Here is a 25,927-nt window from a genome sequence, read left to right on the forward strand (position 1 = left end):
AAGGGGGTTTAAAAAAAAAATCTCTATATATATTCAGACCACAAACCCTTTTGAACAATTACAGCTTCTTAAATAAAGTTTTAATATTTTATAGGTGCTGTCAATAAAAGACTACTTGTGCTTTTTACCCCCAGTAGGATCCTTCTTACACGAAAGGTAAAGTTGCTCTCAGTACTTAATTGTTAATCTGAATAAAGACACACCAGCCGTGTCCATTTACAGGCGAATAAACTTGAATAATCACTGGGAAGGTTTGGGAGGATTGTGGATTCTCAGGCTTGGATTTTGGTCTTTTATGCAGAATTTCTTACACTCTGGAGTGTAACAATAAATTTCAAAATCAGCTTCTCATGTACTGAAGAGTGCTAAGATGTAGATTTTCATGCCTGCATTGTGCTCCCAACAAAGAGAGTACAGATGGGTAATTTAAAAGAAACACATTGTTGCAACAAGTTTTGAAAAATTGGTCTACATAGTGTTTTTATTTGATGAAAACTGGCAATTAGCTGCTAAGGAACTGAAGTTTTTTGATCATTGCAAAAAAATAATCGTCTTCTGTCAACGATTGCTTAAATCATGTAGGATATAGTACAGTCTAATTAATATTTGATTCTATAGGATATGAGGAAAGAGCAGGGAAATGTGATTAGGGTAGATAGCTCAGATGTGGAGCCAGCACTGCCACAGATGCAGTGGCTGAATTCTGTGTTGAAATTTCTTCATCTCTATGATCTTGCTTATAGCAGATAAAGCACAATAGAAAGTAAAATACGTTATGTTAGGTGAGATCTTAGGAGAAAAAGAGAAGAAAAAAGAAAAGGGAGTAGTTTAGATCACCACAAGCTAATGCTTTTCCTGAATATCTAAAATTAATTACTTTGAAATCCGGACCAGTAGTTTCTCTGTGTACTGGCTGTAGAATAATAACCTAGATTATTTTTAATTCTTGATTTGTGAAGATTTTGTTACCATCCATTCAGCTTCGAAGTAAAATGTTCCAGAAATGTTTACTATCTTTAATGGTTTACATATTTTTGTAAAAGGCATAAGTTTTTTATGCAGAAAATAATTTGGTTTATTTGATGTGTTTTCATATATATTTCTCTGCTGAAACATTAGTCTTATGGAGGATTGTATAATTCAAATTGTTTACAGCACTAGATTAAATAGTTAACATGAATCATGTTAATAGTGTCATTATTATCACGTTCTTTGAAACAAAATCTAAACCGATAATATTTAGCAGTTTTTAAAAAAAGTAATCTAATTCCAGAAGTGTCAATGCCATTTGAAATAAATGAACATACAAAATTGATGTGAGGCTAGCCTTGCTAAATTTTTCTTTGCGGAATTTTGTGCCCATGAAGGTGAAAGTTGTTAGTGTTGCTGAATAGAATACTTTCAATTTCAGGCACCCAATGTCAGCATCAAGCACTTCCAGGTTAAATATAGAGTAACCCTCCTACATTACCTAAGCAGTGCTTCTCAGTCATAACTTCAAAAAAGCACCTTTTACAGCACCAATGTGACATTTTTACAGTTTGCACACCACACTTCCCGGCGCCTCAAATGGCATTGCCAATTTAGAGCCAATCACTGCCAAAGTAGGGGCAATCTGGGATGGATTTGAATCTCAATCCCAAAGGTGAAAGCATCTAATGTACTGCACCATCGAATCACCCTGCTTTAAAAAAATATATCTGTTTCATCTAGTGCAAATTGATAGAAAATAGGGCACAAAACTATTGATGGGAAGATTGAATGACAAGTGAGGGTCCTGCAGAATTGCAATTTCCTGCAACTGCACAAAATGGCCTAAAATAATTTTTATAACTTGCTTCTTATAGCTCTTAGATTTGTTGCAGAAACTTGTCAAGGTCACATCCGTTTTTGGGTAGAACGCAGCCAAAAAGCTATAAACCCAACATGACCCTAAAGGCGTTTCCAATCTAACACTACACCAGTGCTCAAGAATGCCTATATAGTCATTCTGAAGATAAAGCAGCTGTTGTTTAAAGAGGAGTATTCATTCAAAAACAGAATGTGAGGTTAGGCAAGGAGCCATTTAGATCTGTGGGATGCAGTAGTGTTTACCAGTGGTATTAAATGGATTTCAGTTCCCAGGGAAGAGTGTATTTGTATTTCTGTATACTGTTCTGCATTGGACTTGTCAATAACTGGAGTTGAGCTACTAGTATTACTGCAGCAAGTACTAAATGGGCTAAATCTGTCCTCATGGTTGGGGAAAGGACAATGGTGATATGAAATCCAGTGTACTGACAGCATCTTCATGAATGTTTTAAGCTCTGTAAACACAAGAAATCTAGATACTGTATTTTGAACCAAAATAATGACTGCAGAGGAGTAACTTAAAAGGTAGATGACCTGGCAATTCTCTGTGGCTTATGGTTGCTTGTTTCAACAACAATTAAGCTAACCATGTTTTTGATAATATAAAAAATGTAATCCAAAGAAAAGAAAGAAGTTATGAATATTTTAACACTTCATATTTCATCATACTTAATATAGTTACTACTGAAATTTACTTGGATAAAATATTTTTGTTGTGGGTACTTAAGTGTTGAATGTGGAATTTTGCTACATTATTTTTAAATTTGCATGAAAAGTTATGAGACTCAGGTCTTTGTTGAGGGTACTTCAAGATAAATATCACCCCTAATGCAATTCCTCCTACATCTGTAGGAGTGACAGATGCAATAATTAACCTATCACTGTTAATATATTTAATAGCATCTTCCAATGGCTTAATGGATAAAGTCATCTGGTTACTAAATCATACAGAGCAGAACTTCCTAGGTTTGGTCTTTGGTCTGTGGTGAGTTAGCTGATCCCAACTAACACATTGCAATGGCAGTATTGGCAACCAACACCATGTTTAGCACACAAGCTCAATAGATATTAAAATAAAAATAACAGTTGGGAGAAAATCAGAACCTGCCTGGCTGTCAGAACATTTATTTTATTTCTTAATTGAGATTTAAGATTTCAATGAAGTTCCTAGAACAAAGCAGTAAAAATGTTATCCCCAGGCAACTTGTTGAGTGATTGATCTACTTTACTGATTCTGAGCCCTCCAGCCTAACCTGTAATGTTCTGACTGGCTGTAGCGATCATAATTGCATTAATTCAGAAAACTCAATCTCACCATTGATTTTAATGGGGGCGAAGCTATGAAAATTACCCATTCAACTTTTTCAGGGATGGTCTCTGTGGAGCAGCACAAAAGTCTCAGCAAATTATAGCATGGTGTACGTAATGGCATAAGTCACTCACCATAACTTTCTGGAATTTCTGCACCATAATAATGGTGTATGCCATAGATGCACCATTACTACGGCGCAAAAATTAAGCAAACTAAGGCCCATTATTTGTACTTGACAATTGGCTTCAGCTAGGAAAAGGAAAACTCGGCCTCAATTCTTGCTGGAAAGTGTGTGTGGTTTTTGGATGAGGGCTGCATTGGGTTCAGCTGTGATATCCTTACAGGTAACTATCTTGCTAATGCTCACTGTTCAGACTCTCACATGAAGAAAAGACACGGAGATATGTTAAATAAGGGTTGGAGCCTTCCAGAAGAAGTGTGAAAAAAATTGAGGGGGGGAGGGGAATTAAAAATGTAGTGACAAGGTAGGAGGAATGTTATCTTGCTCAAAATAATTATAATTACCCAAGGAGAGCAGTTTTGCTAACAGTTCTGTCATTTACGGATCCCTTAAGAAAGATACAAGATTAAACATAGGTGTTTTAGAGCAGAGGGTAGGAGAAACTACTTTACAGAGAGTTGTGAGGATGTGGAATTCACTTCCAAGGTTAGTGGTTGACGCAGAAATTATGTCAACATTGAAGATTAGATTGGATAGAAGGGTGAAAGAGGAGTTGAAGGAATATGTGAATAATGTAGGTAAATGTGATCAGAACTATTTGCTAACATGGAGGACAACAACAACAACTACTTGCATTTATATAGTGCCTTTAACATAGGAAAACGACCCAAGGTGCTTCACTGGAGCGTACTTGGACAAAAATTGACACCAAGCCAAAGAAGGATATATTTGGGCAGGTGACTGAGATTGGTCAAAGTGGTAGGTTTTTAAAAGAGCGTCTTGAAGGAGGAGAGAGAGGCTAAGGGGTTCAGGGAGGGAATTCCAGAGCTTGGGGACTATACAGCTGTAGGCACAGCCACTAGTGGTGGGGCGAACAAAGTTAGGATGCACAAGAGGCCAGAGTTGAGGGAATGCAGAGCTCTTGGAGGATTGTAGGGCGGGAGGAGTGAGGTCATGGAGGGATTTGAACATGAGGATGAAAATTTTAAAATCAAGTGCCTTAGGTGCAAGGTGTCCTAGGAAAGAATTCTGCAGACAGCTATTCATCCACCAGATATACTATGCCTGTTAAGCTTGCCACTAAGTTCATGACTTATTTGATAGCCATGTTAGTGGTGCAATTGTTTGCTAAGGTCTATTGCATGCCTTTCTAGCAGGTGCTCCCTACTTCATCCTCCATCATGATGGGGCCATCGTGAGATGCATCCAAGACCAGTATATTGACTGAGAAGACTAATGGCAATATAACTGCTACAACAAATACAATTTCAGGTTCTCTTATGTTCCTGATTTTAGACTGCGAATGTGTTATTTTGCCACTTATTGGTCATACTGTCCAAAGATTCTACATGGCGAATCTTAATTCCAGAGGCTGGTTGCAGCGAGTTTTCCTTCACTTAACTTTCTCACCACCCTTTTTACTGACCTGTGTCTCGGATTAGTCAGTTTAACTGTGCTTTAGGTTTTCTCTGCCTGCATTTGTCTTATATAAATGTGCTGATTTGTGATGAAAAGATTTTGAGGCCAACTGTGATGCTTAGCTGGAAGGTGTTTCTTGGAATCTCTGATCTGTATTTGATAGTATATTTTAAATGCAGATTACAACGAACATGGAAGTTGCTTCAATGCTCCCTTTTCGGTTCCTTATATCAGCTACTACTTGCCAGAGCAGGCTGACTGCCTCCTATGGGAATTTTCAAAATGGCAAAAAGCAAGATGCATCTCTACCTCAGTTACACCATGATTCAACACTGAACTGCAGCACTAGTGTACATTTTTAGTACCAAGGTAGTGTAACTACAAATTGAAAATGATGCTCAAATTTACTGTCAGCTTTGCTATAGAAATAAAAACAATTAATTTTGCTTCATTTTGTACGGTAGGCTGCGGAACACTACTGCTGTTAATGTGCTGCATTTGATTCTTTACAGTAATAAATCTGTTAACCGCCTTAAGGAATTTAAATTGTAAACACAGGTATTCTGTACAACACCCAGCAGTAAGTGTTAACGTGCCTTTACACCTTAGAAGGCTACTGAGTCACAGAGATAAAAACTATATTGGTTTGGTAACTTCCAAATCAAATTACATTTGATCCTAAAATGACATTATCCCAATTGCCAGAACATGTTTTCTTTTGGTAGGGATGAGATTTAATTGAGGGGAGGGGCTGAGGCAATAGTAGGAAAGTAGTCATTTTTTCCCCAAGTTGAGTTATTATAATGCTATGAATGTGTGGAAATAGGTCAAGTATTATAACTATTGATGTTTCTAGTAAGCATTCAGCATGTGTTAAGATTCATTAATCTGAATAGTTTAAAATGCAGTTTTGGGAATTTGGTGTACTAGACTTGTGGTTTTTGAGGTATTCCACCTTTTTGCTGCAATGCCATATCTCACCTTTTGTCTTTTAAGAACCTCCTTGAAATTGCAGTAGCTAAAAATGGCATCACACTCTTAAAGTGGGTGTACGCTGTTTCCAGTAGTGACGTCTTTTTTTCTTAATTACTTAGAAATTTAACTTGCTATCACAAAGCTCAGTTTTATTTATTCAAACAAACATTATTTTGTCATTTTTTTCTGTTGACAGTGAATAGTAATTACACCAATCCTGGTCACTGCAGTGTGGCATCTTGAACTGGTAAAGTGAGCACTGCTCATAAATTGCTCCTGACAAAAGCACTGCACTGATTTTGCTTGCAGTACCTGTTTAGTTGGCAAAATGATTGTTATTTAGACGTGACAAGAAATTTGTGCCTGTGTCATTTTGGAATAAATTCTCCTTTCTGAAGTATATGGTAACAGGGTTTAGCCGTAGTTCCCAATACTCTACAGCAGTGAGAGAATAATTTGTGTAATTTTTCCTTGCAAATGTCAATAAAACTGCTTGGACTTCCTTAAGATTATTTTTATCTTTGTAGAAAAATTTGTTGGAATTGTTATATTTGACCTGCTGAAGTTGAATATAAAGTGCAGGTACTTTTTGTAAAGGATCAGCCGTTGCTTTTTCAGGTGATGTGCTAAGATATGGTGTCAACATTGAAAAGCCTATTGCAACGCTCCTGTGTAGAAATCTGTGTGTATTAACCACATATTTGTGATTTGCTACTTGGCATTCCAACTATGTATTGGATCATAGGTATTATACATGGGCTGGATTAGGGTTAATGATTGGAATGTGTCCCATGAGTGATGATGGATGAAAGTTTCATATTGTGTGTTATCTTTGGCCTTCTATCTAGTGGCAGATGGCAACTGCCAAATCTACAGCGCAAGCAGAATGCTTTGAATACTTCATGTATTTGATTAGTTGTGTGCAAGGAATGAAGTAATTTACAGCTGTTGATAGCTTCGACTCTCTGCAACCTACAGTAAAATAGTTGACATGTATTGTGAAATGTTTCACACATTCTTCTTTCCTCCTTGTTGGTGAGAATTTACAGTCCTCCTGTTCTGATTTAGAGAGTAGTTCTTAAATCTTACCTGATTGCCGTAAACACTTTGCTGTGTGACTAACTGATCAAAATAACTACTGCTGATAATGATGAAAGCAGAACTCTTCTTTGCAGTTTGCAGAAAAGTGAAGGATCCTAATTTTGTTTTATAGGACAAGATCAACAACTATTTCAAATGGTTTCTGAAGTTGAATGTAAAATATACATAAGTATACATTGTGTAAAGGAGTAGTTTTCAAACTTTTGTAGGGAAACCCTTGTAAATATTGATACACATACAGACACCTGTCTCCTAATTTCCAAAAAAATGCCAGCTACCCAAAAGAAAAAATATATATTTTTTACTCTGTATATATTGAAACCTAAAGTCAACAAATACAAAATCCGATGACAGATCGACAAATCTGACTTTAGGGACCTTCTAGGATCCCCCATGGAACTACATTTGAAAAGCCATGAGGTAGAGAGTTGTGGCATTGGAGAAATGATCTACAGAAACAATGTGGTTTGAAGTCTGCTGATATAATTCAGTGCAAAATCAGTGGGCTTCAGCCAAATGCTAATAAATTCCATTCTGGAGTATTTTAGGAACATAGGAACAGGAGTTGGCCGTTTAGCTCCTCGAGCCTATTCCGCCATTCAATGAGATCATGGCTGATCTGTGACATAACTCCATATGCCGGCCTTAGCCCCATATCCCTTAATACCTTTGGTTAACAATAATCTATCAATCTCAGATAAAAAATTAACAATGGAGCTAGCATAAACTGCAGTTTGCGGATGAGAGTTCCAAACTTTTACCACCTTTTGCGTTTCCTAACTTCACTCCTGAAAGTCCTGGCTCTAATTTTCAGGCTATGTCGTCTAGTCCTAGACTCCCCAACCAGTGGAAATAGATCCTCTTTATCTACCCTATTAGTTCCCCTTAATATCTTGAAAACTTCAATCTTCTAAATTCCAGGGAACACAGCCCTAGTTTGTGTATTCTCTCCTTGTAATTTAACCCTTGGAGTCCAGATATCATTCTAGTAAATCTACACTGCATTCACTCCAAGGCCAATATATCCTTCTTAAGGTGCAGTGCCCAGAACTGAACAGAGTACTCCAGGTGTGGTCTAACCAGGGCTTTGTATAGCTGTAGCAAACTCCTACCCCCTTGTTCTAGTTCTCTAGATATAAAGGCTAGCATTCCATTAGACTTTTTTGATTATTTTCTGTACCTGTCCGACATTTTAATCTATGTACATTGACCACTTAATTTCTTTGGACCTCCACTGTTTCGAGTTTTTCAACATTCAGAAAGTACTCTGATCTATCCTTTTTAGGTCCAAAGTGGATGATCTCACACTGGCCAACATTGAAATCGATTCGCCACAATTTTGTCAATTAACTTAATCTATTAATATAGCAATTTTATGCTTCCATCTACACTGCTTATAATACAATCTTTGTATCAATGGCAAACTTGGATATGTGACTCTCTATCCCATCATCTAAGTTGTTAATAGAGTGAATAGTTGAGGCCACAACACAGACCCTGTGGGACACCACTAATCACACCCTGCCAATTTGAGTACCTGCCTATTATCCCTACTCTCTGTCTCCTGCCGCTCAGCCAATTTCCTAACCAGGTCAATAATTTGCCCTCAATTCCATGAGCTTCAACTTTCTCTAACAGTCTCTTATGAGGGACTTTATCGAATGCTTTCTGGAAGTCCATATAAACAACATCCATAGACATTCCCCTGTCCACTACTTTAGTCACCTCTTCAAAAAAAATTCAGTGAGGTTCGTCAGGCACGACCTGCCCTTTACAAATCCATGCTGGCTCTCTCTGATCAACAGAAAATTTTCAAGGTGTTCAGTCACTCAATCCTTAATTATAGACTCTAGTAATTTCCCAACAACAGCTGTTAGGATAACAGGTCTATAATTCCCTGGTTTCCCTCTCTCACCTTTCTTAAATAGCAGAGTAACATAGGCAGTTTTCCAATCTAAAGTAACGGTACCTGAATCGAGAGAACTTTGGAAGATTATAATTAGGGCATCTGCAATGTTCTCGCCTACTTCCTGTAAAACCCTGGGATGGAAACATTCTGGTCCTGGGGATTTGTCACTCTTTAGTGCCATTATTTTCTTCATTATTGTTAATTTGCTTACGTTAATTATGGTGAGCTCCCGTCCCTGATTCAAAATTAGTTTCCTAGGGGTGTCTGGCTTGCTATTCTCTTCCTCTACTGTAGATACTGAAGTAAAGTGATTATTTAATATGTCTGCCATTTCCTTATCTTCAATTACAATATCACCATCATCAGTTTTTAAGGGGCCCACATTGCTCTTGACCGCTCTTTCTTTTTCCGAATATAATTGTAAAATTTTTTTGTGTTGATTTTGATATCCCTTGCAAGTTTCTTTTCATACTCCCATTTTGTAGCTCTTACTGTCTGTTTTGTTACCCTTTGCTGTTAATTGTATTTCTCCCAGTCGCCAGAATCTGCGCTATTTTTTGCATTTTTGTATGCTTTTTCTTTTAGTTTTATGTTGTCCCTTACCTCTTGTCATCCATGGCTTCTTTTTTGGCAAGTAGAGCTCCTGCTCCATAAGGGTATAAACTGGTTCTGTATCCCGTTAAATTCTTTTTTGAACTCTTCCCACTGATCTTCTGTCGTTTTGCCCTTTAACAGATTTGCCCAGATAACTGTAGACAGTCTCTGCCTCATCCCGTTGAAGTCAGCCTTACCCAAAATTAGAATCTTAGTAGCTGTTACGGGTTTCTCCCTTTCAAACACAACGTTGAACTCCATCATATTCTGACGGCTATTAGCTAAATGTTCACGCTCATTACTCATTATTAAATCTAATATGGCCTGCCCCCTTGTTGGTTCTAGGACGTATTGTTGCAGAAAGCTGTCATGAACACGCTCATCAAGAAATTTGCTACCTTTTTGACATGAGCTCGTCTGCTTATCCCAATCTGTATGAAAGTTAAAATCCCCCATTAAAACCACTCTGCCTTTGCTACATGCTTGTCTAATCTCTGCATTTATATATTCTGCCACTTCACAGCTGCTACCAGGGGGCTTAGACACAATTTCCACTACAGTCTTAAATCCTTTTCTATTTCTTATTTCTACCCATAAAGTTTCCACTGCTTGGTTACCTCTCGTTATATCCTCTCTTATCATTGAAGTAGTTTCATCCTTAATCACTACTCCTACCCTTCCACCAGTTTCCCTATCCTTCATGTGGCCCTTATAAACTGGTATATTCAGTTCCCAGTCCTGACCATCTTGCAGCCATGTCTCAGAGGATACAACATGGTAGCCATTACTAAGTTGAACTTGCACCTTCAATTCATTCAATTTGTTCCTTATACTCCATGTGTTTGTATAAAGAACACTTATTTGGGCCATACAACCTAACCTGTCCTGTTCTAATGTTGTTTATCTCACCCATTTCTTATTTCTCTCACCTGATTTAGTTACTTTACATCTTTGTTTTCCCTTTACCTGTAGTGCCTAAAGCATAATTTCTGACTCTTATTCCACTCTCCTCCTTTTTGTTTGTTTTAGAATTATTATTTATACTACCTTTTCCATCTGAGCCCTCCCCGCCATTTACTAGTTTAAAGTCTTTGTGACTGCTCTATTTATCCTTTTCGCTAGGTCCCTGGTCCCAGCCCGGTTCACGTGGAGCCCATCCTAACGGTACAGTTCTTTCCTGTCCCAGTACTGGTGCCAGTCTCCCATGAAATGGGACCCCTCTTTCCCACACCATTCCTTCAGCCACGTGTTTACCTCCCTAATCCGGTTATCCCACGGCAATTTGCATATGGCTCTGGTAATAATCCAGAGATAATCAGAGATTATAACCCTTGAGGCCCTTTTTTTAAAATTTAGCTCCTAGCTCCTGGTACTCTCTGAACAGGACGTCATGCCTACTCTTTCCTTTATTGTTAGTCCCAACATGGACCATGACTGGATCCTCCCCCTCCCTCTCCAGTATCCTTTTAAGCTGGTTCGAGATGCCCCTCACCCTGGCACCAGGTAGGCAATATACCATGTGCATATAAGAATGCTGTCTATCCCCCTAATTATTTAATCCCTTACAACTACCACATCACACTTCTCTTCCTTCTCCCTTTGGACAGCTTCCTGATCCAAGGTGCCATGGTCAGCATTCTGGCTGACCCTCCGACAGCCTTTATCCTTATCCTCACAGGTAGCAAGTACATTATACCTGTTGGATAGGATCAGTTTTTGTGGATCCTCGTTCTCTATCTCACCTGGGTTCCCCTTACTCTGTACACTACCGGTCACACCAACCCTGTTCTGATCCTGTACCTCTCTACGAGGTGTGACCGAGGTCTGGAGCAAACTGTCCAGATACTCTACCCTTCCCATATTTGTCAGAATGTCTCCAACAGCTCAATGACTCTGAGCTGGAGAGATTCGAGGCGGAGACACTTACTGCCGATGTATTCGCTCGGGACATTCCCGCTGTCCACAAACTCCCACATACTGTAGTCCAGACACACAACCTGCTCTGCCATATCTTGGTCTATATTTATTGATAGATAATTACTTTTTAGTCTTTTTTGGTCTTTTTTGCTTTTAAAAAATATTTGCACAATGATTATATCAGCTACACCCAGGTCACGTTCTGCTCTTCCAGACAAAATCCGTAACTCCCCTCACATTATTTGACTAAAGAAATAAGGTGATCACAGATATCATCTTAGAATTCTGATGGTCCCTTCAGTTCCACAAATAACACTTTTTCAGCTCTCAAAATATCCACAACTTCTCTTTTATAATTTTTTTTAATTAATTGAGATTTTCAGTACCTTTTTAGAAATATTTCTAAATTGATACCATTCTCACCTTTTCAATCCAAATGGCTGCCAAAATCTGAGGCAAGGAGCCTCATTAACATATTGTAATTATCGACCCGCCTCTCGAGAGTGGGTTACTCGCCCAACCTGCCCCGGTTAATCTGGAAGTAGGCACGTACGTGACGGGTCGGGGTCGGGTTTCCCATTTTTAACGATTTAAACACTTGCTGCCAATGTCACGCTCGTCCGGGGGGAGTTAAAATTCCCCCCATGTTCTCTAACTCATTCATAACTGAATTTGAAATCCTTAAGCCATTGAAATTGCATACCGCAGAGTTCATAATTGATTTGTTTCCTGAAATGGTGCTAGTTGTGTTCAATGCCTAATTGTGAAATCAGTTTAATTTTGGATATGTGTATTTACTAAAATGACTTCTGGCAATTTTAGTTTTTGCCTGTCAGTTTAATGTTGCATTACTTATGCATTAACTTCTCTCAGATCATTGTGTTTTAGTGATTGTAACAAATCCTTTCAAGCAAATGTGCTGCATGTTTCTAGATAAAACATTTAATGTGGGGAGAGGGAGGAGGAGGAACTAATCTCTACTTCCATTATATTTTAGGACTTTTATCGGTATGTCCTGAGCTGCTAGTAGACATGGCATAGGAATAAACCTATTTCTGAATTTAATAGTTTTCCATAAAAGGTTCAGATTAGAAAAGTTGAAGAATGTTCAAGCACGTAGGATTGACTTATAGGATAGTGCAGGATATATTTCACTGCATTCAATGCATTAGATTTACAGAAGGACAGTTATACTTATCACTACTGGGAAATGCTTTATTCTACAACAAAGTTCTTGTGTTTTAGTGAATGGCCATAGCATCCATGATTTGTAGTGGATGTGATCGTAAGCACATTCTCCCACCACGACACGTTATTTTGTTTTGTTGCGCGAAGTGGTGCAACAGAATTTGTTTTGGTTGGAGCGTCTGGGAATGGGAAGGGATTCTTTTAAATTATCAATGCATTTAGAAAAACACTTATTTGGGAAAAAAAAACTTGATTTGATAAAATTTCTGTCTTCCCTTTGTACATGCTTCCCTGAATTTGTATTTAAAAGATGGTCATTGGTATTTAATTTAATTTTCACTGTAGCAGCCTGAATTCTGTCATTCCAACTGGAGTGTAACTTGTGTTTGATTTCAGGAATTTTAAAAGGCTTGACCATAATGGAGTCAGTTTGCTTTGAGTGTTACAATTAATGTACATGTCTATTGACATTGAGGTGTAGTAATTTTGAGTTAGCTTTATCGGAGTTGATACAAACTTTTGCCCATGCTCTTCAAATTGCTCCTATGAGTAAATGGGTCTAATGCACAGTTCACAGTTAATGCTCTGAGCATTCATTTTTTTTTGCTTAAGTATTTCTTAAGCAGCACCCAATCATACAAGATTTACTTGATTTGCACAAAACATCAATTGCATGCAATTGAAGCTGGCATAAAGTATCAAAGGTTGCTGGCTGAGCTCAAGGGGTGAACAGAGCAGGAGATATCTTGCAGATCTTATCAAAGAAGAGTCTGTTGGCAAACAGTCGTATAGGTGTAGCGTCAAATCTCTCTTTGCTAGACATTTTAGAGGAAGCGCAAGAACACAGAAGACAATGTTCCTAGAGGTTCAAGGTATAGGAAACAGACTTTCATAATGTGATACTACCCAAAGCAGCACGGGTGTTAATGATGTACTACCTACCTGGACGTCGGTAAGGAATAGTGTGCACGGAGACTATACCTGGACAGGCTTGCGATTTCTGGCTTGTGTCAGCCCCTGTAACCAGACGTGCAGCCAAGGTACAACATCCAAATGGTGCACTCAGTAGAAGTCAAAATGACTACTGAACAAAACTTCTTTGCCATTGGTCCTCTCATGCACCGCAGGCGACATCACATAGATCAGCCAGTATACACTTTACTGCCGAATCACAAAAGTAACAGATGCCCTTTATCTCCAAGCATCTGCGTACTAAGTTCAACACTAGCATGTAGCACCAGTTTGAGAACCGGATCCAATTTTCCATTCCTTGTGCAATCCCTGAGTTCGAGGTCCCTTTCATTGCAATTCTGAAATGCAGTCAAGGTGCTGGCAATTCTTACTGCTTTAAACTAATTACTTGCAGGAAAGTGATTATAGTGACATGAATAATTGAAATAGACATCCGGTTTGGTGTGCGTGTTTGGTCATTTGGGATGTCATGGTGGAGATTGGTAGCTCTTGCCATAACAAAATGAACATTTTGGGTTTATTATAGCTGAGCAACTAGTTTTTCATTTGAAAAAGTAATCTGAAATTAATTGTTTCAATATTTGGTGAGACTAATTTCTGGTATTTGGCCTGGTTATGGGGTATCTGAGCTTACTGCCTGGTAATTTGTTTGGGTAATGCCCTGCACTCTTGAAGTTGAACTGTAGGACAGAATGTTGACAATTCTTATCCAATGTAAGTGTAATACAGTAATGTTCATGATTTGTATCTGTTAGATTGCTGGCGTCTGTAATTACATAACTGGCTAAAATGCATTTTGCATTCATTGCTCTTTAGAAACCATCCTTGTGGCAACGGATCATAGTTCCTGCTTTAACATAAGGACAACAATTCCTGCAAATCAGTATCTTAACTTGCTACCAGTGGTAAGTGAAAACATCGACTTGGAAGCTAGTTTACTCTATTCAAACATATCACTCCAATGAAGCTTTTTACATTTTACATTGATTTTATAATGTTTATTAATGAACAAATAAATGTGACATGATGTGCACTGCTGATGCTCATGCCACAGTTGGAGTCCAGAAGGAGATGACCATGGCATACAGGATGAGCAAGCTATTCTAGTCAAACATTTTGCCAGACACTCTGATACCTTCCTAGGAATAGCCACGTTGCCACCAACATCATAATGAAGAGCAAAGGCAGGTGATTGATTTTTTTCTAGTTTTGTCAAAGCAAATGACATTTATTCTTCTCTCTCGTATGCCTTCTCTTCCAATTCTGTGTGTAGAGTGAATTGTTCAGCATGGTGATGCCCGCTCTTAGGTGAAATTTTAACTATTTGGCATTTTTACTTCTTGGAGTCCTAACAACACTACATTAGCCATATGGAGATTGCCCTGCTTGGTGGCTAGTTTCATATGCCATGTATCCTTTCAATAAATGTGTAATTATCATAATGCATATCTGTAGCACAATACGAAATAGGTTCATTGCACTCAAGGCAGTGTTTGAAAATTTGTTTACCAATCCTCCCTATTGGTGCATGATGCATTCCCCCATGTATTAGTACATCATGATTAACTGCTTTTTATTCCCATGATTGTACATAATGATACAGATTGATTCTCATCAAACTGCTAAATTGAGGCCTGGAACGAGTGTGACGAAGGTCTACCTCACTATGATTCAAGAATTACTTGGCTATAATTCATTGGATCCACTACCAGGCCCATGACTTTTCTTAATCACTATTATTGAGCCAGCGGTGTTGAAATGTTACTGTCCTGTTAAACCTATGTGAACCGTTCATCACTGCTGACTCTACTCTTATACCAAGTCACACATGCATCACATGGCATTGGGTGGCTATTAATAATACTGACAAGTGGATTATCAACCTCCCTGCCTCTTCCCCCCCCCCCCCCCCCCCCCCCACCCCTTTTGCAAATTGTAAATGTATTGTTTGGAACTTTAGAGGAATCATGTCCTTTAGTGTAACACTTTCTATTAACATTATGCTAAATGATCCTTCGTTTGAATGTTCATTTCAGTAATTGGTAGAATATATGTTTACAGAAAATTGCTGAAACCTTCCAAGTAATACAACCAAACTCCAAGGAACTTTACAGCAGGGATAAAACATCTGAAATTCATTTCATTGACTTTGGGATTATGTTCTCCAATTCATTTCTTATTAGAAGCTAACCATACTTAATGAACCTCATGGACTTTTGCCAGCCTAAGTTCTGGCTAACACAAAGTTATTTTTAAAATTTGAAAGCTAATGTCAGCCTGCCCTGTTTCACAATTGGATTTATATTGGACAAAGGACTCAGTTGTAAACGAGTTAGAAAGCAGTGATTCCTTTTTCTCCATCTCAAGACTTTAACACCTTTCTGGATATATAGATGTGGGAAACTGTACTGAATGTGGAAGATTGTAGCTTGTCATGCTGCTTTAAATCTAAAATGGCAACCAGCACCAACCTGACTGGAATAGCAATAAGATTCTCCATTTGATCAATCTTTAAATTTGATTTCTGTTTTGAGGTGCTAATTTATGCCCTTGACGTCAAAAGCAATGAATCCAGGAGTTTGTTAAAACAATTTGCTAATATTTTACCACTGGGATTGCAGACTATGATAGAATGTATTTATTTTAATACGTGTATAGATTGGGTTTTTTATTCATTCTTGGGATGTGGACGTCACTGGTAAAGTTGGCATTTATTGCCTATCCCTAGTTGCCCTGAAAGGGTAGTGGTACTAGGCTTGCTAGGCCATGTCAGAGGGCAATTAAGAGTCAACCACGTTGGTGTGGGACGGGAGTCACGTGTAAGACAGACCGGGTAAGGAGGGTAGGTTTCCTTCCCTAAAGGACATTAGTTACGACCATTATGACAGTCTGACAGCTTCATGGTCACTTTTACTGATACCAGCTTTTTGTTTCCAGATTTTTAAACTGAATTCAAATTCTCAAACTGCGATGATGGGGTTTGAATTCAACATCTCTGGATTATTATTTGAGGCCTCTGGATTACTAGCCCAGTAACATTAACACTAAGCTGCTGTACCCTATTGACTTGTTATAATGTATTTAACGTCATCATAAATAATAGGTGAAGGGATATGTCCTCCCTAAGCTATGTTTACATCTTGCTATATGCAACTTCCTTAAATTAATTGTAAATCCTAATCTCAAATTTTAGGTTGAGAACTACTTGTTTGATTGCAGCTGAACAGCACACCTTTGAGAGTTCTAAGTGAAGAAGTATTCACTTCCTAAAAGATTATGCTTCACTTGCAGTATTTTGTTAAGAACTGTGTGAAGAAATATCTATTTATCTTGCTTCTTCATCAAAAAAAAACACTCTTCCCAAATAGTGTAGAAAAGATCACTTAAAGAGTGCAAGTCGAGGTGATAGCATTCCCATGATATTACTACTCTTGTCCTTTTTGGTGGTAGAGGTCACGGGGGGAGGGAGTGCCATCGAAGCAATCATAGTACATATTGTAGCCACAGTACACCAGTGGTGGAGAGGTGGATATTGAATCGAGGAACAGGGAATGCTGATCAAGCAAATTACTCTGTCCTGGATAATGTGGAGCTTCTTGAGTGTTGTGGCTGTACCCATCCAGCCAAGGGTGAGTACTCTATCGCGCACCTGGGTTGAGCCTTGTAGATGGTGGTCAGGAGGTGAGCTACTTGTCGCAGAGTACCTAGAATCTGCTCTGTGTTTGTAACCATGGTGTGGCTGATCCAGCTAAATTCATGGTTAGTGGTGACCCTCAAGATGATTTTGATGGGGGGAACTCTGAGAAAGTGGGGCCATTGTAAGTCAGAGGGAGATGGTTGGACTTTCTCTTATTGGAGATGGTCATTACCTGACACTTGCGTGGCGTGAATATTATCTGCCATTTCTCAGCCCAGGCCTGGAGGTTATCCACATCCTGTATTAAGTCAATTGTAAACAATTTTACCACACCAAGTTATAGTCCAGCAATTTTATTTTAAATTCACAAGCTTTCGGAGGCTTTCTCCTTCCTCAGGTGAACGATGTGGAAATCGTTCCACATCGTTCACCTGAGGAAGGAGAAAGCCTCCGAAAGCTTGTGAATTTAAAATAAAATTGCTGGACTATAACTTGGTGTTGTAAAATTGTTTACAATTGTCAACCCCAGTCCATCACCGGCATCTCCACATCATGTATTAAGTCAGTTTGGGCTTCGTTATCAGAGGAGTTGTGAATGGAACTGAACACTGTAGAATCAACAGCAAACAATCCTATTCTTGATCTTATGACAGATGAAGCAGCTGAAGATGGCTGGGCTGAAGACGCTGCCCTGAGGAACTCCTGCAGTGATCATCTGGGGTTTTCCCTTTGAGCCCCATTCTTTCTTTAGCTTGTAAAAGTGCTGTTCTGTGTTTGATTTATATGATAATGACACTGTTGAAGGTAAAGTACATGTTTGCAGAAATTCTGGTATGCCAACATACTGCAATTGGGGTAATTGTTAGATCTGGATCACGCAACCTCTGCAAAAGCAGTCCTTAGAAAAAGTACCACTTTGATCAATTACCATCTTGATTGTAAGGGAGCATGGTCTGCTTACAGAAATCGCTGTGAACCTAAGAGAAAACTGTCCTTTGTTTTAAAAAAAATGTCCTAATCAAAAACATACATGTGGTCCCTTTATTTGTCTGTCATTTATGATGTGTTTTAATAGTTATCCTGACCTCCCCTAGGCCAACGTGACCTAATATGATGATTGCTATGTTTGCCAAAAGAAAGTTGCTGATTTAATTCTTAATATACTATTGAAGTAATAAAGGACTTTAGGAGCTTCTAGTACATTTGAAATTAACAGTGATATAACTGTACCAAAAAAATGTTTTCTTGTTCTCTGGCATATTTGTATGGCTTTTACTTTATTTCCTGTTGATAATGAAAATGTTGGAAAAGTACCCATAAAAGAGAATATTTTGGTATCTCAGCTATGAAAAACTGTACTGGCCTTAATTTAAGTCTGGAATAAAATGGCAAATTTTAATACAATCTGAACAGGGATAATGTTGCTTACAAACACAAGTAGAACTGTCCATTATGACAATGGGCCAGATATTGCTGTGAACAGTGCCGTTCGTTAGACTTGCACGTGCCCACAGACTTTGCATTGGGTTTTGCACGGCAAGTTACTGTCAGCGGGAGATCCAATAAGGGCATCTGGGACCTGTGTGAACGGAGCAAGCAACTGTATGACTCCTTAACGATTCTTCAATCTGATTAGTTAATGAGCAGCGCAGAGTCGGAACCAGGAAGAGTAAGTTAGAATAGTGAATTCAATGTCAAATCAAGTACAGAAAGCGAAATAAAGAGAGAAAGAAAGATTGCATTGAGAGCTAAAAGAGACAGAAAAAGTAAAAAAAAAAATTAAATTTTTTTTGTTTTTTTAAAAGCTCCAACAATAATTAAAAATTGAAGGAATGAGACTCCACATTTGTAAAGGTTAATTTTCAGTTGCAGAGAAGTTGTTTGGCAGTAATTAAGACTTATCATGTCATTTAAAGGGTGCTTAGACTGGAATGGATCAGGCCTAACTTTTTATGGGGCGTTTAGTCCATATCTACGTCAGTACAGGAACTTCTCACCGTTCCAATCCATTTTGAATGGGGAGCCAGACGGCGAGATACAGTTTTCGCGCAACTTACTGAGGAGCGCGCATCTCTGACAGCAACTTCCAGATTTTCACGATTAACTGTGCATCTCTGCTCACCCGAAGTTGCTGTCCGATTTGTGCATAAATAACAGTGATAGCCGTACCATTACATTGACAGTAAAATTTTAACATTGCAACTTTAGCCAAGAGAAAACTAGTATTCTGGTAGTATATAACTGAGTGTAGCAATGCAGCATTATTTAGGTTCATAAAATGTTACATTACAGTTGGGCTTGTGTATGCACTACAGTCAACATCTACTTTTCATTTTATCTTTTGGTTTCTGTCATTGACAACTAGTGACCGTTTTGTTTTTGGTCAGGTGATTATGTCTGTCTTTTTGAACAAATTATGCAGTTTGTGCACTGGGTCATTTTGCACCATCAAAGTTTTATCCATTTTAAAAGCTATAACATTTGCCTGTATCATCACTGGAGCAAATTGTAATGTCACTTCTTCGCTAATCATGTATTGCTTAAATGGGAGCCTACATTAAACTTGAAATTCCAGTGCCCACACATACGAACAGCCTTAGAAAGGTAAAAAAGGACCATGTTTCTATGTACTATAAATAGAACACATTCTAGAGTGTGTTCCAAGTGAGTAATAAATCTCTCAACTGGGATTATCTTAATCACAAGAGTGTGGTTCAACGTCATCTCAATCTCAAATTGTGTTATTACCTTGGAACAGACTCCAGACTTTCTCTTTTCTGATATTTATTATTCTTTAATGCACTTTTCTGAAATTTCTTGCTTCTGATCACCTTCTGCTGTCAGACCAGAATGTAACACTTGTGACGAATGTTATAGACACGGCAGGAAATTGGTCTGTTCAGCTCATTTTAAGTGAGTTAAAATAATCTAATTGCTTGTTGGCCCTTCTGTATGTTTACTTGATGACATGCCTGTGTCAGTTGAGGCATTCACATTTAAATGGAAGGATAAATAACTGCCATTTAGCCAAAAGAAATGACTGGCTCCTTATGATCCCTAATTTGTGAGGTTATATGTTATAACCTACTTTTGGGAGCAATTTCACACCACTTTTTATAAAACAGTACTCCCAAAAATCCAGCGCAGCATGCCTGGTAGTGATAAGATTGTTCAAACAGAACCATCTCCAAAAAGTAGTCTTGCATCAGAAATAGGATTTATGTACTGCATCATAACTGCTACCCTATCTCTAAACTACTTTAATCCGTTATGTGCTGCTGAACAGAATATCCTCAGGGATCAAACATGGGACTTTCCTGCTCTGTATGGTTCACTGAAACATCAGGTAATGCATTTGGTGGGGAGGGGGGAGGTCTAAAGAAAAATCTTGCGTACAATTTAAATTCCTGTCAGCAATTCGTGACGCTCGCAATTCTAGATGTTAGCCTTCCCTCAGTGGTAGCCATTTCGCCTCTAAGTCAGAGGGCTGTGGGTTCAAGCCCCACTCCAGAGACTTGATCATACAATCTAGGCTGACATTTCAGTGCAGGATTGAGCAAGTGCTGTACTGTCGGAGCTGCCATATCTTGGGATGAAACATTAACAAAGACCCTATCTGCCCTCTCAGGTGGATGTAAAGTTCCCATGACACAATTGGAAGAAGAACAAGGAAGGTCTCCTGATGTCCTGGACAAAATTTATCCCTCAACCAACATCATTGCAACAGATTACCTGGTCATTTCTCACATTGCTATTTGTGATCAAGATCTTGGTGACTTTTTTTCTCGGTGTTGAGCAGGGGTACCAACAGATCAAGCAGATCCTAAGTTCCTTTCCTTATCTGTTCTGTATTTGCAAGGGACTACAATTAGCTTTACTATTTCCTGGGTAGGGAGCAGGAAAAATTCAGTTAGGCATTCCATGCTTGATTACTGTTTAGTGAGCCCTGCTGCAAAATGAGAGAGTGGACATGAGTGAAGAGAGAGTCAGAAAGAAATTGCATTCACAATCTCAGGACTTCCCAAAGCACTTTACAGCCAATGTTGCGACTACTCGGCAAATGGGGAAGCACGGCCAATTTGCACACAGCACTGTCCCACAAATAACAGTGAAATAATTGACCAGATAATCTGTGTTAGTGGTGTTGGTTGAGGGATAAATGTTGGCTTGGATACCAAGAGAACTCCCCTGGTCTTCGAATAGGGCCATGGATCTTTTACACCCATCAGAGAAGCCAGACAGGGCTTTGGTTTATTGCCTCATCTGAAAGACAGCACCTCTGACTGTGCAGCATTCCCTTAGTACTGCAGTGTCAGCTTGGGTTATGCGCTCAAATCTTGGAGTGGGGCTTGAACCCATGGCCTTCTGACTCAGAGGTGTGAGTGCTACCTCTGAGCCAAAGTTGACACTTGTTAAATCAGGAATTTAAAGATCATGACTTTTAATTATGTGAAAATAACCAAGAATTGTAGCATTCTACAGAGTTTTTCTTGGGATGCAAGATTCATTTTGTTAATTCTGTCCATCCTCATTACAGTCAAAACAGCCCACACACAAAACTCAGCAAAATGTTTGGCAGGTAGTATAAAATGTGTGGTTTTATATTTACTCCTAACATAGACAGCATTGCACTTGTACTGTAAATGAAATGGTGTCGTTAGATTTCTCACGTTTCATGGGATTATTCTGCCTTGCTGTCATCTTTACTGCAGATTCTTATCAAAAACATGACTGAGTGGGATAATGTATTAGGAGATTCAACTGTCATTTGTCAGAACTCTCCATGGGAAAGTGAAGAGGAATTAGCAGGTGATGAGCTGCTTTCTGTATAAATGAACCCAACCAATCAACGTAGCCCTTTAACTATTTGACCTGGGAACAGAGGGCAGGTATCTATGCCAGCTGCTCTTGAATGCAGTTGTTCCATTCTATCTGTGGGATTGATAGGTTTCCTGTTTTAATAGTAAAACAATGGTTTGAGCTCGCTGTTTGTGTATAGTGTGAACTAATGTCAGTTTCAGTTCCTTCATTTTCTGTTCTGAAAGTAATTTTCAAAAGTAAAATAATCACTTCCTTTCCATATTGACTTGGTAATTCATGAAGATCAAGGTCAGCAGGGAAGGCACAGCAGTGTTCAGCAGTTCTCAAGTACATTTTCAATATTTTTTCGACCTACAGCATGTTTTCTATAGTGCAAATTCATTTCTACAATAACTTTTTCTTGCATTTGAGTTCAGTCTCTCGTCTCTCTCCCGCTCACCGCCCCCCCCCCCCACCCTTTGCATCTATCTATTTTGTCCTTCCTTTTCACTATCCCATACTTTCAGCTGGAAGGTGGTGCTCTGACTGAATTTTCCAGAAGGACTCTGGCCAACGCTGCTGGCATTCTCTGGGGTGGCAGGATGTCTTTCAGGCCACAGGTGATGGGTATGGGGAGAGATTCAACTTGGGCTGCATTGCCAGAGCACAGAGTGGCAACGGGAAATAACGTGAAGGGATAGTGCACAAGATGGCTGCTTACATAACAGCAGTAAGTGCACTTCAAAAGTAACTCATTGGATGCAGAGTGCTTGGGAAGTCCTAAGAGGTATGAAGCGCTGTATAGATACAATTTCTTTCTATTCCTTTCTTACTCGTTTCTTTCATTTCAGCAGTAGTGGGGGAAGAGTAGCTTTATCTTTGCAAAGGCAAGGTTAGCTAAATTATGACATGCTCTGTAACATTGCTTTATTGAATTATATTGGGCTTTCAACCTAGTGCCTCGTCAAGAAGTTGGAAACTGTGGGAGTACATGGTCGAATCATGACTTTTATTTATCGTGTACTCCAGCTCCTAGATCTCTCAGGATAGATGGGAAACAATGGCCAGCCTCTTGCTAAAATTAATATTTCTACTTTGGTCTAAACTTCTGAAATCCTTTGTTAACAAATAAAAATAAAAATCACCAAAGTAAGATTTATTGTTTGAATAAAAAATAAAATTTGTGTGGAACACACCTTGTAATGGTGACCTTCCTCCTCCCCAAAGGTAAATGTGTGGGGGTAAAATGTATAGTGAATCAATTAAAATGATTAATGGAATCTACGTTTTGGCGTATGGAAGAACACCTCCTGTAAAATTCATGAAGCATTATGGAAGCTGTTGAGTCTACAGCATAAATACTCAACTGAGAGAAAGAAATGAGGCTAACACTAACTTCATAAACAATGCATGTTCGTATCTTTTAAATAATTGCAGTTTGAATAGATTTTAAAAACACTACACAAATGGAAGTGTTATAAATGATTGTAATAAATAAACATAAATTGTGAGAAGCGTTTGACAGATTGGTGTTTCCAGGAATCTGGTAGCTGTCGAGAGGAGGCTGAACATTGCCTGTCGTACTTATTTGGTTGTCAGTTTTGTGTATTGTTTTTGCCTCAAACCTAAACGATCAACCAGCCATACATGCTGGTTAGGAAATGGTTTGTAGCAGAAGGCGGATTTATAGTATAGGAGTGTTTCCTACTCATCTAGGAATTGGGTACACACACAGTTACGATGTTAGCGTTAACGGCACTTTACAAAATATAATTTCTATAAAATAGTTTGGAAGTCAACATATGAAATCAGTATTCTTATCAAACTAAACATTTTTTCCTAAATACAAAAGCATTAAGTTTTACACATTCTCCATTCTCAAAGTCTGTTAGTGGGCAGTTCTGCAATGAATAGTGACATTTGAGTGGGAAGCCTTTAAGGTGAATACTCAAAAGTGCTTTTTAAAAAATCTTTGCATGTGTCATTAAATGTATTAATGAAGGGGTAGGGTGGCACAACTTGTATATGGGAACATTTGTATAATAGTTTTGCATGTGGCATACATTGTAGGGCATTCACAATTTCTGTAGGGCATGAAGCACCCTGATTGGCTCAAATGTCCCATTCACTAAAAAAACAAACTATTATCTGTTAAGCAGTGTATACTGATTGGTTGTCCTGCCACCCAGGAGCTGCTCCATGTGCACCAGTGGGAAATCAATACTGGAAAAGCAAATCCTGCTCTTACTGGGAGTTCTAGGTGGTAACTGGTTATTTTATCAAGTAAATAACTTCAATATAATTGTTATGCAGATACTGTTGTTGTACCAAAGCTACAAAAACTCTGAACAAGGGAAATTCTTTGTGGTAAATGTGTGAAGAAATATAAGCAACATGCATAAAACAATCTCTTTTAGAACATTTTGACTTGGATAACAAGAGATGTATGGCACAAGATGTGCCTGTGATTTGCAATAGAGTTCTCAATCTGAGTTATGGTGTTATGTGCAGGCTTGTGCATAGAAAGGGAAAATGGGACTACCAGCCATCCTGGGTCCTCCCCACACGCCCTGCCAGCCAGCTGGAGAGCAGAAAAAGCCTAAAAGCAGGCCGGTTGGTAGCCCAGCTGTTAGCGCAGGGAGTCTTGAAAAGGGCAGAAAATCAAATAAATTTGCTAAAAAATAACATTTGATGTAAATTGTTTTTTTTTAAAAAGGATTCACTTCACCAGTTGAAAGCTGTATTTTAACTTATTGGTTCATGTTGGAGCATATTCTGTGATGCATCTTTCAGTAATAATTGGAATACTTTTCCTCTTCAAACTGCATTTAACTACACTGCTAACCAATTGTATTTTAATATTAAAATGTGCAATCAAATTAGAAAATTGAATTCTGTTAAGTTTTTATTTGAAAAATTTCTCTAAATCATACAGAAATAAGCCCTGTCTTTTTAAAAGGCAGATTAGCTGTGTTGTCTGTCCTACAAATTATATAATGCACTTCATCTACAAGGTGGTAAAAGAAACTAGCTTTGTGCAGCCAATCATGGCACCATTGAACCCATGAGTAATGATGTCAGTGCTGGACATGCGCATAGAGAAGAATGTGACTGCATAGAAAACCAGTAAAATGACAGCTTTCCAGAACCTTCTATCGTGCAGTACAGTAAAGTATCAGCCAAGGATGCTCGTATTAAGAAGTGTATGCATAAAGTTGATGCAATGTCCACATTGTGAAATTATAGTAAGGCAGTGAATGCGTTTATATTATTAATAGTAGCTCTGAAGCAATTTTCTGTCTTCAGGATATAAAGCATGCATCTTCAGGAGTAAGATAAGTAGGTTTTGGTATCTTGCCATTTCATAAATGCTGAAGTTTCTGGTTGAGGTGGTGATGATACTGTTAATTTATTGCCATCCAGATTCTTAGAAATTACTCTGTTACTGAATTTCAAACTCGGAACAATGAGTCCGAGTAATCCCTGTGACAATCCAGTAGGCCTTCTGTGTAAAAGAAAATTTAGAGGGATTTAGTCTGCCCATTTGCCTAGTAATTAAGTTTCGATGAGGTGAATCTGATCCAAATATAGTTGTTCAAATTTACTTGTAACAACTTACGATTTAGTTTTGATTCTAAATTTAAAAAGTGTCTGCAGATAATTCTTGAAATGTAACTGGAGGTCAGATTTGTTTAGTCCCCTCCCCCATCCAGGTGGTTTGAACTGGAAAATATATTATAGTTGGCAAATACTAATTTTTGATTTTTAAAAATAATTTCACATGCCAGTATGTGAATCTAGTATTAATGAAGCTGCAGGGCTGAATACCTTGTAAGTTGGAGAATACCTTTTTTTTTGCTATGTGTTGAGTGAACCAGGTTTGACTCAAAATTGCAGTGAGTTTTACAGAGGAAAACTATTAAGTGAATAATTTTGCCAGGCAATTTTATTCAATTAACTGTTCTATTTGTTAAAAATCCATTTTAACTGTTGCATCAAGTTTGGCAAGGAGTTAACAATGGAATGCAAACTGGATTGCAATTACCGTACTGTGAAAACGGTTACACAGTT

The 25,927-nt window shown here is 38.4% G+C and overlaps 1 protein-coding gene across 1 annotated transcript in view; it reads left to right on the plus strand.

The window, feature by feature from the left end:
• The window catches only part of sptbn1 (spectrin, beta, non-erythrocytic 1), a 223,920-nt gene that overhangs the window by 22,838 nt on the left and 175,155 nt on the right, over positions 1 to 25,927 (plus strand). Inside the window, exon 2 of the mRNA XM_067989007.1 lies at positions 14,236 to 14,324. The gene's annotated coding sequence lies outside the window, so the exon portion shown is untranslated. The remainder of the gene's footprint in view (positions 1 to 14,235; positions 14,325 to 25,927) is intronic.

This window comes from Heptranchias perlo, chromosome 8, assembly GCF_035084215.1.
Source record: "Heptranchias perlo isolate sHepPer1 chromosome 8, sHepPer1.hap1, whole genome shotgun sequence".
Taxonomy (NCBI): domain Eukaryota; kingdom Metazoa; phylum Chordata; class Chondrichthyes; order Hexanchiformes; family Hexanchidae; genus Heptranchias; species Heptranchias perlo.